Here is a 12,260-nt window from a genome sequence, read left to right as displayed (position 1 = left end):
GCCAATGACTCACTCAAAATCATTTTAACAGCGGGTACATTTAGTACATTCAATGATGCAATGGAAAAATATATACATTGCAGTGGGAATGATAGACGAGGTAATTATAATGCCAACTATCGAGGTATATGCAGAAATAATTACAACCAGAATTATAACCAAGGTTATAAGAATAGAAACAGAGGTCGCGGAAGTTATCGCAGCCGTGGTAATAACAGAGGAGGTAACCGAGGGAGTAACCAAAGCCAAAATTACAATCAAAACCAAAACGGAAATAACAACCGAAATGTGCGAAAAGTACAATCGGAAAACAACCAGACCCCCTTAAGCAATCAGCAGTAAAGGTGTTTAACTTGAACCTAAATTTGAGTATCTTCATTAAAGCAAAAAATTACATAACAAACACAATTCTTACATTATTAATAGACACAGGTGCAGACATTTCATTGCTAAAAGACAAAGCAAATGGATATAACAACTTAAATTTCAGTAATATATCAAATATTACAGGTATTGGGCAAGGAACCATACAGTCTATAGGAGCAATCGATCTTGACCTACGCATTCATACACGAAATTCATGTAGTACCTGAGAATTTTCCGATACCATGCGATGGCATAATCGGTCTAGATTTTATAAAAAAATACAATTGCATATTAGAATTTCTAAGCAATCAAGACTGGTTCATAATAAGACCCGATAACTTCAAAATACATATAAATATTCCAATTTAACACAACTTAGATTCAAACACATTATTATTGCCAGCTAGATGCGAAGTAATTAGACAAGTCGAACTACTCACTAGCGGAAAAACGGTTGTAGTACCAAATCGGAGCTACAACCGGGCATAATAGTAGCAAGCACAATTGTCGATAGTAAAAACGCATTAATTCGCATTATAAATACAAACACTAAAGACGCCATAATAGAAGGCGCAAAGATCAAATTCGAACCAATAGAAGACTATGACATTTGTACAAAATCAAAAATGAAAATAGAACCAAAGAAATCTTGAAAAAACTGAGATTTCCTAAACAGTTTAATACAGTACTAACTAATTTATGCACCGTTTTTAGCGATATTTTTGGTCTAGAAACAGAACCAATATAAGCTAACAATTTTTACAAACAAAAACTCAAATTAGGAGATCAAACACCGGTCTATATAAAAAACTACACGCATTCTCGGCTTGTGTTAATATTTCCGTTCAAAAAAAATTCTCCGTGAACAGTGAAATTGTGTTACAAAAAGAAAGGCATAATTAATATCGGCCGGTGTGCGCTTGTTGCGGGAATTCACCCTGATCGCCGAACAGTCTGCCGCTGACACGATATTTTTTCGTTAATTTTTTGTGCTGTATCCATACACATTTTTCTGTTCGCACAATTCAATACAGTCCACTTCTCGACGCTCCACTGTGCCAATACAAACCCTACATATTTACATACCAACATATATTGGCCGAACATACATATATATTGGGCGAGCTTCGCGCTATTCTGCGCTGAGCATCGATCTCCACAATTATTTACATATATACATATATATTGGACAAGCTTCGTGTTATTCTGCGCTGAGCATCGATCTCCCAGCTATTACATACATATATACACACGCCCGCATAAGGGCATATGAAGTAATTATTTGTCTTTTTTTTTCGTCTCCTCTTTGTGCCTAGAGCGTGTACAAGCACCTGCAATTATACATTCGACAGCCGAACAGTGTCGACGAGACAAAATCCGACACCTACAATTTTTAAAGAAATAAATTTCGTGAACCAAGGATTTAAAATTATGCGAAATTTATAAATCCTATTTTTATTTATGTCAATTTACAATACATACATATATATTGGGCAAGCTTCGCGCTATTCTGCGCTGAGCATCGATCTCCAAGCTATTACATACATAAATACACACGGCCACATAAGGGCATATCAAGCGATTATTTGTTTTTTTTTTTTTTTCGTCTCCTCTTCGTGCCAAGAGCGTGTACAAGCACCTGCACTTATACATTCCACAGCCGAACAGTGCCTACGAGACAAAATCCGCCAACTACAACTTTGGAGAAATTTCGTAAACCAAGTATTTTAAATTATCCGAATTTTATTTATCCCATTTTCTTTTATATCAAAGAAATACCAAATTACACACATACATCCCTACATTGGGCAAGCTTCGCGCTATTCTGCGCTGAGCAGACTCAAACTCAAACTCAAACTCGAACTCAAACGAGAGTGTGTTTTTTTTTTTTTTTAATTGTCAATTCAATTTCAATTTAACCGCCGCAACGGCTGTGTTGTTGTTGCCCTTAAGTTTTTTGGGTCCCTCACTCATCACTGCTTTGCCGACGGCATGACCCACTGAGCTTTCTCTCAAACAAAAGCCAAGAGTTTATTTCGACCATTTCGGATCCGTGTTGAATAAATTTGACAACAATTAATTACGTCCGACCAATACGTTCCTAAATCCGTATTTAATTTATTACGGGATCCATCCACATTTCGTGACCAATGTAAGAAACCCTCCATGTCCGAAATATATTGAATATTAAGAGAAAATACATGGATTTCAACTTGAAAATTCACTACTATTTAATACTAGCCCGAACTACCACTCATATCTATATATATATATATATACTAGCTGTACCCTGCCACGTTTCTCTGTGGCATATTGTGGTTAAGAGGGCACTTCTGAATACATCAAGGTTATGGCAAAAGCATCTTCCTGGCATAAGGTGAAGAAGGCAGTCTAGTTATCGTAGGCGGATTCAGGACTCTTTCTTGCACATTTAGTTCTGTGAAATAGACACGTTGACCATTCTCCAAATTGACTGCCAAGTGAACTACAGCTGGATAGCGTTCATGAATTGGGAACGAAAAAATTCGCCATGCAGCCTCGTTGCTGCTTATGTATCTTGCAGCCTGGTATTGAGAGATTTCATCGACAACTCGTACTCCATTGCTGTCACCATTTTCTGCCTGAACACCAAAAACTGTCATATCGCTGCCTTTATTCACGTACTTGCAGTTATATTTAATCGATTTCACGGAATTGCAATATTCTACGTTGATGTGCGCTTTCTATGATTTTGACAATAGTGGTGAGTATGGAACAACCCAACGATTGTCTACCTCAATATCACCAATTCTCATGTTTAAAGTTGCCGAAGTCCCTCCATCTTCAGTTGACCGTCTCCTATACAGAGGATATCCATCGTCCCCTGTTACGGTGTTGGCTGTAAATGCTCGAAGATATCGCTTGGAACACTTCCCGTCTACCATTCATGGTCATCCCTATATGATTGTCCAGGAAATAACAGCTGTACTATCTCGTCCCAAGCTGGATTGCATGTGAAGGTGATAAATAAATCTGGACGGCCGTAGCAACGAACATATGCCTGGGCATCTTGAGCATATTCATGCATGTCGCGTGAACTACCTATGTATGAGGATGGCAAAATCGTGAGCTTTTCAACGTTGGTTGTATTACGGTCATTCATCACAGCATCCCGCAAATGGATATATTCCTCGGACCGAAGTTTCGTCTGATTCAATCGAAGGAGCCTGACAGTATATGCAGACCTGATGCATCTGGCCAATAACGACATTGCGATTCGAGCTGTAATCAACAGTTGGATTATATCTGAATGCAAGACGATTGTATTGCAGGTTTTGATCTGCTGCAAGCTGTAAACGCGCTTCAGCTACCCTTGCCCTGTCGCGTTCATTATTTTGAGAGTGAATCAAATCGATTGCTGCTGAACGCGACTGCCTAACTCTCAATCGTTTTCTCTCAAGCCTATCTGCTCGACTTTCTGCTGATTCCTCGTTGTGCATCTGCATTGCTTTCAGCCGCTCAGTCTCTCGGATGGAGGCCCGTTCTTCGTCAGTCATATTCGTAATCTTACGTCTGTTTGCTTCTGTATTGCGAGTACGACGACCCAAACTCGACTTCTTGGGTGGCATGACTTCGTTTCTTACTGAAACTAACCAAAAAAAAAATTAAATTTTAATCTCCTATTTCTTCGTTCAATATTTTTCGGATGTTTGACAGGAAATGCTTCGATTGTATAGTGGTTTCCTCGAAGCTTCCCAAGCTCACGCTCTCCATGTGGGAGCAATCTATCCACAATAAGGACAAAATTCCAACTTGGAACGAGCTAGACGCGTTTCTGACCGAACGCCATCGTACGCTGGAGGCCATCGACGACGTTACGCTTACCAACTCAAGGCATTTTCCGCCAAAGTTGTCGACTCCGAGGGCCCCAGTGCCCCGGCTTCATTCTCCTGACTTCAGAGTGAATCCAACACCCAGAAGGTGTGACCTGTGTTCCAGGGAAGACCACCCCCTGCGAAGATGTCCCCGTTTCCTTAAAATGACCGTAGTCGAGAGGTCAAATATCATACGAAGAAAGCAACTCTGCTTGAATTGTTTGGCACAAGGCCATCAGCAGCGGGATTGCCCCAGTGCCCACTCCTGCCTTGCATGCCGCAGACGGCATCACACCCTGCTGCATCCCAGAAGCTGTTCCTCCAGTGTTCAAATTGCTCCTGAACCTTCCAGCCCAGTAACCGCACCGATCCAAAGGATATCCGCGTTCTCCACGCGAATCACTACTCCCAACGCCTTCAATTACTGGGTACCCTACGACATCAAGAGCAGACGGTTCCGAGGTATTTTATCCTACCCATGCCGAGTCTGCAGCGGAATCCATCCGCTTCTAAAATGCCACAAGTTCCTCAGGCTTAGTGCTGTTCCAACTGTTTGGCCCACGAACATTCCCAAGGCAAGTGCCGCAGTGGTGACCGATGCAAGACGTGCAATCAGCATCACCACACGCTCCTGCATATGCCTGGAAGTCCAGTTCCCGCATCCCGATCGCAGCATCGGATGACTCCGTGCTCCCAATTCGCGTTAATTATAAATAATAATGACCGCTCTTCTAAATGATATATTTTTTCCAGTCCGCTTCAAGAAGATGCCACCGATTCGCCCGACGCGAACGCTCTGATCAGAGGTCCAATCCAACCGATTCCGAGGTTGCCACCGAACTTCATCCGCTACCGACGTCGACGTCACCTCTAGGATCCTGCGCCTCTCCCCGGCCCTTCTGAGCCACTCCACGGCCTTCGTCCACCGCTCCACTCCTGTGCGCATAGGCAATTTCCGCCGCTAGCCAGGACACCCTGCAGAACGCGGCAGTGCTTATACAGGACGAATATGTTGCAACCCGAGTGGTTGCAAGGGGGGGAGAATGTTCACGTCAGGAGGGCCTTCGCGGCGCCGCCTCTGCCCACCGAGTTTCCAAAGCTTTGCCGCTCTTGCACTCCCGCGAGTCGGCTCTTCGCGCACTTCTCATCGGGCTAGTCTAAGCGCTCCCGCGCCCACTCTTCGATGTTCGCGAACGCCCGCTCCCGAGTTCCCGAGCTTCGCTCGCTGCTAGGCGAGCTGAGGGACGGCTAATTCGCGCTCCACTTCTCGGGCCCGCTCTCGCACTGTTAAGCTTAGCTTATCGGTCGGGAGTGCAGCCCTTACGTTTAAGCTAATTAGTACTATGTATGATGCGAAATAAAGCTGACCAGTTGAATTGCCCACGACGCCCCCGCCTTTACTTTTCGACTTCGCTTGCGACGTGGGAATTTTCACTGGGCTACATTTTCCAGGATCTTTAGCGGCAGGATCGCCCCCCTCCATTTCACATACAATATTAATTATATATATTTGTGTTAAACAACAATGAAGTAGTACCTGATATCATTTCATTCACCTATACATATTATATTTGCAGTTTTACATTCACAGATTTGCATTTTGCTCTACATCAAAGGATCGTTTGTATGGCACCTATATGATATAGTCGTCCGATTTTCATAAAATTTGACACAAAATTTAAGACTAATATAAAATGGCTATTCCTCAAATTTGATCAAAATCTGTTGAAAACTAAAAATATTATAATTTTTAATTGTATTAATTTCTCGATAGTTCCTATGGAAGCTATATGATATAGTAGTCTGATATTAATACAATTTTACACAAAATTGTAGAGTATAATAAAATTACTATATCTCAAATTGGATAAAATTCTGCTGAAAACTGAACATGTTATAATTTTTTTTGTAAAAATTTTCCGATCATTCCTATGGCAGCTATATGGTCCCATCTGGTCCGTTCTGACTTATATACTAGTGAGAGACGGACATGGCTAGATCGACTCGGCTGTTAATCGTGATTAAGAATATATATACTTTATATGGTCGGAGGTGCCTCCTTCACTGCGTTGCAAACTTCTGACTGAAATTATAATACCCTGCAAGGGTATAAAAAGATGGCGATTAGCAATAAACCATCGTCAAATAAATAAGAAACTATTATCAAACAAATTTCCACTTCCAAGAATAGAAGATATTCTTGATCAATTAGGAAGAGCAAAATATTCTTCATGCCTCGACCTAATGTCTGGATTCCACCAGATAGAACTAGAAAAAAAAATATAGAGATATAACATCATTTTCAGCAGCCAACCGCTCATATCGCTTCACGCGACTACCATACGGACTGAAAGTAGCACCAAACTCTTTCCAACGTATGATGACACTTGCATTCCCTTGTCTTGAACCATCGAGAGCATTTCTATATATGGATGATTTAGTAGTAATAGGTTGTTCAGAAAAACATATGCCCAAAAAAATGTAGACAACATAATCTGAAACTACATCCTGCGAAATGTTCTTTCTTTATGAAAGAAGTCACATATTTGGGTCACAAATGTACCGATAAAGGTATACTCCCAGATGACACCAAATATGAAGTTATAGAAAAATATCCTATACCAACAGATGCAGACAGTGCTAGACATTTCGTAGCCTTTTGTAATTATTACAGACGTTTCACTAAAAATTGTTCTGATCACTCACGCCACTTAACGAGGCTTTGTAAAAAGAATGTCCAATTCGAATGGACACCAGAATGCAATAATGCATTTGAATATTTAAAAAAGGAATTAATGAAACCAACAATATTGCAGTACCTAGATTTCAGCAAAGAATTTTGCATAACAACCGATGCTAGTGAACAGGCATGCGGAGCGGTACTTACAGAAGCCCACAATAGTCAACAACGTCCAGTAGCATACGCTTCAAGATTGTTCACTCAAGGTGAAAGTAATAAGTCTACTACAGAACAAGAGTTAGCGGCCATTTATTGGGCCATAAATCATTTTCGATCATACATATATGGCAAGCATTTCATGGTAAAAAGCGATCATAGACCATTGTCATATCTATGTATTTTCTATGAAAACTCAAGTTCCAAACTCACTCGCATGAGGCTGGATTTAGAAGAGTATGACTTTACTGTAGAATATCTTAAGGGGAAAGATAAGTCACGCATAACAATAAAAGACCTGAAAACAATGAATAGAGAAATACTAAAAGTAACTACAAGGTCAAAAGCTAAACAGGAAAATCCCTGCAAAGACGAAACAAAAGTCAAAACACAAAATAAAAATGAGCAAAATTATAGAAAAGCCCAAAGTCTATGAAGTTGTCAACAATAATGACACCAAGAAACATGTTTTAATCAAAATTGATAAACACAAGTGCTAATTAAAACGAGGAAAAACAATTGTTTCACGCTTTGATGTTAATGACTTGTATTCCAATGAAACATTTGATCTAAATCAATTCTTTCAAAGGCTTATTTCAAAAGCCGGAATGCATAAAATAACAAAAATGCGAATATCACCAAGTGAACAAATATTCGAATTTGTATCTAAATGAATTTAAAAAGAAGGGCAATCGAGTACTCGAAAAGTAGAACCAGCTATTCTACAAAAGGTGATATTCATAAAAAAAACGACGAAGCTCAAATTAAAGAAATTTTGACAAAATTCCATGATGATCCTATAGAAGGAGGTCACACTGGTATTGCGCGAACCCAGTTAAAAATCAAAAGATTGTATTATTGGCCCCAAATGACCAAGACAATATCAAAGTATGTAAAGACTTGTTTGAAATGCCAACAATCCAAAACAACAACACATACCAAAACACCATTATCATTGACACCAACGCCAGCAACAGCATTTGATACCGTTTTAATTGATACCATCGGTCCATTACCGAAATCGGAAGACGGAAATGTGTATGCAGTTACAATCATATGCGATCTAACTAAGTTTTAAGTCACTATTCTAACACCAAATAAAAATACTAAAACAGTTGCAAAGGCTATATTTAAATCATTTGTATTGAAGTACGGTCCAATGAAGACGTTCGTTACGGATCAAGGCACAGAATACAACAATTCGCTTATAAATAATTTATTCAAATATATGCATATAGAAAATCGAACATCTTGCGCTCACCATCATCAAACTCTAGGAACAATAGAAAGAAACCACCGAACTTTCTATGAATATATACATGTTCATACATAAAAGTTGACAAAAGTGATTGGGACATTTGGTTACCATATTTCACTTATTGCTTCAATACAACACCCTCAGTAGTTCATGACTATTGCCCATATGAACTAGTATTTGGCAGATTACCCAGACAATTTAAAGATTTCAGTAAAATAAACAAGATAGACCCAATATACAACCACTAAGCAAGAAATACATAGAGAAGTCAAACAGTACAAAAAGTACTATCACAAAAACAGCTGAGCCTGGAACCCCAGAGCACCTGTACGATATGTCTAGAGCCCCAGAGTGCGTTCGGCTTTTTCGAGTTCGAAGCATTCGTTCAAAACCGAGCACAACAAGAATTCACTTTTCAGTGGCAGATCGACCGTGGAAGGATGAGCAGGGGTGCGTTTCTTTGCGCTGTGCTCTCGTTTCTGTGTATATGTGTATATGTGTAAAACAGCTCGCACGTTTGTATGCGTGTGCAAATTTCTGCATGCAGAGTCTTTTTCAAAGATTTTGGACGGCCACAGCCAGCGCTTGCATTGGGGGACAAATTATTTAAGTTATTTAACTATAATTACAACTTATTTTAATTTAAGTTTTTTTCACTTGCTAAGCAACAACAAAAAAGTGCGCTAAATCAAAAGCGCGCCCAAATATGTACATATGTACATACATAGATATCATAGCATAATCAAAACAAATCAAAGAAACTTGGAAAATAAAAAAAAAACAAAAAGTGAGACTCGCAAATCAGTTGCATAGACAACAACAACATACCCTGCAGTACCTGTCATCAGTAATTCATCAACGTTTCATCAACAGTCAAGGAGGTTCTGTTGATGATTCATCAATGGCAGGCCATTCAAACTGTTGATGAACTTAACATGGGCATGTCATAGGCTGTCATCAATAAAAATGCATTAACAATTCATCGATGATTCATAAACAATTCATCGATTATTCATCAACAATTCATCGATGATTCATCAAAAGGCATTTTGTTCCTTTTTGGAAAAACAGAAAAAAAAACTTAAATTAAAATAGGTAGTAATTATAGTTAAATAACTTAAATAATTTGTCCCCCAATGCAAGCGCTAGCCGCTAAGTATTGCTGTGACGCCATAAGCAAGTGAGCCGCCGCCGCGGCGCACTGGCTGTGGTCGTCCAAAATCTTTGAAAAAGACTCTGCATGCAGAAATTTGAACACGCATACAAACGTGCGAGCTCTTTTACACATATACACATATACACAGAAACGAGAGCACAGCGCAAAGAAACGCACCCCTGCTCATCCTTCCACGGTCGATCTGCCACTGAAAAGTGAATTCTTGTTGTGCTCGGTTTCGAACGAATGCTTCGAACTCGAAAAATTCGAACGCACCTAGGGTTCTAGACATATCGTTCGGATGCTCTGGGGTTCCAGGCTCAGCCGTTTTTGTGATAGTACTTTTTTGTACTGTTTGACTTCTCTATGTATTTCTTGCTTAGTGATACAACGTAGAAGTCTATTCCAAAGAACTTAAATACAGACCAGAAATGTCATACAATAGAACTAGAAGAATGTTAGAGCAAGCAAAAGCGAATGGAAAATTAAGATACGATATGAATACAAATAATTTCGATTTAAAAATAGGAGATAAAGTATTGCTTAAAAAGGAAACAGGTCATAAGCTAGATAATAGATACGAAGGTCCATACGACCTACATATTAGATATAGGATTAAATGACAACATAACTATTAAAATACAAACATCTAATATAAAAAATAGTAAAAAAAACGGTCTGATCAGCCCTTAAAAAAAAATAATAATAATTATAATAATAGACACATAAATAAACTTGAATTTTAAAAATAAAAACAATTAAAAAAATAATAATTTTTATTCCCTTTATTCATTTGAAACTCAATATCATCAAACATTTTAATTCATTAAAATTAAATAAAGATATAATTAATATTAATTAATATATTAATTAAGAATAAATGCATGTATACCAAATAAAAAAAAAAAAACATGTAAAATGATACAATTATGATATAATTGATAGAAAATAACTTCATCTCATTATGTTATTTTTCTAAAGGAGGGAGTGTAGTATGTGCATATATCGGCAACATTAAGTTGCACTAAATAAATAAACAAACTCCAGTGGACGTGAAATAAGATCACCCACTTATGCTAGACGCTAAGTCAGCATTCCCACGCTGACTGCGTGCAATATATATAGGCCCATAAGACTCTCTCTCCCTTTAACATAGTATATAATTTAAATATTCGGCTGCGCTTCTGCCGCTGCCAACGGCAGCGCAGTCGCATGCCATTATTATGTACTTAGGCTAAGTCCACCAAATTACTTTGAATAAAGAATATTCTGCAACTGACTACTTATGAGCACAGACGTGCTAATCAATTTTACTTATAAATATGTCCAAACATGGCGACAGTGACTTCCAACAACACAACATTCTCAAAGAGCAGTATTCACCATGGTGGACAAAGTATGGGAGCCTTACAAAGAGGCACAGAAACAGTACAAGAAAGTAAGATACGAAGCCAAGAAAGAATCCTGGCAGAGTTACTGCGAAGCAATAGAGGACGTAAAGGACACGGCTAGACTAAGCAGGAAAGGTCACACGAACCCATCCCTTATATAATATATAATAAACCTGTCGGCACAGTTGCAACATCAGTTATAAAATCCCTAGAGATTCGGTTAGATACGCACTTTCTAAGGAATGTGCGAGAAAATTCGGAGTCCGAGAGGTCAAGAGCCAGTCATACACATATGTCAACAGAGGAGGTGGTCACATCTGGAGTGATTCAATGAGCGATAGACTCCTTTGACAACTATAAAAGCCCGTCCCTTGACGGTATAATACCGGTAATGCTACAAGCAGCAAAATAAGGCATCAGCAGATGGCTCAAAGCTATCTTTGACGCATGCATCAAACTAACACACATATGGCTTTTGTGGAAGAAAGCGAAAGCAATATTCATACCTTAGCCTGGCAGAAGGGGATACACCCTAGGGACTATAGGCCAATAAGTCTAATCTCCTTCATCCTGAAGACGATGGAGAGGCTTATGGACATACACATAAGAGACAAGGCGGAAAGTTATCACATATCCCAACATGCATACAAGAAGGGTCGATTAACAGAGACAGCACCGCATGAAGTAGTGAGTAACGTCACGTCACGATGGCCACCTTCTTGGACTTAGAAGGTGCGTTCAGCAACGTGAACGCCGAATCTATGCTGAAGGCGGTAGGTATTGAGAGGGGCATCAGGGAGTGGATAGGACCCGTACTTACAAGTCAGACGATCATAACCGAACTGGGCGGCACTCACCTCACGCGAGTAGTGAAGAGAGGCACACCCTAGAGCGGAGTCTTATCGCCCTTACTCTGGCTAATTAATATGGACCACTTATTGAAAGAATTCAATTGTGGAGGAGTAAAATCAGTAGCATACGCCGACGACGTTGTGCTACTGGTATCAGGACTCTATCCCGACGTCGAGAGTATTTGATTGCTTAAACAATTGGGCGAAAACCTGTAGATTAGGTATTAACTCAAGAAAGACAGAACTAATGCTATTTACAAAGAGAACAAAAATCCCAAGGTATAACATGCCCAAGATAGATGGCATCGAACTACAACTTTCGAAGCAGGCTAAATATCTAGGTGTGATATTGGACCAAAAGCTCCCATGGAAGAGGACCATCAAAGAAAGAGTCAAGAAAGCAGGAAAATCGGAAAGTGTTTGGCAAGAACTGGGGATTACACCCAAAAACAATAATGTGGCTCTACACGGCACTAGTAAGACCAATA

The sequence above is a fragment of the Drosophila serrata genome, unplaced genomic scaffold, assembly GCF_035046125.1.
Source record: "Drosophila serrata isolate PLE 108 unplaced genomic scaffold, ASM3504612v1 contig_264, whole genome shotgun sequence".
Classification (NCBI taxonomy): domain Eukaryota; kingdom Metazoa; phylum Arthropoda; class Insecta; order Diptera; family Drosophilidae; genus Drosophila; species Drosophila serrata.
The sequence above is the reverse complement of the archived record's forward strand: the minus strand, read 5'-3'. Positions refer to the sequence as shown.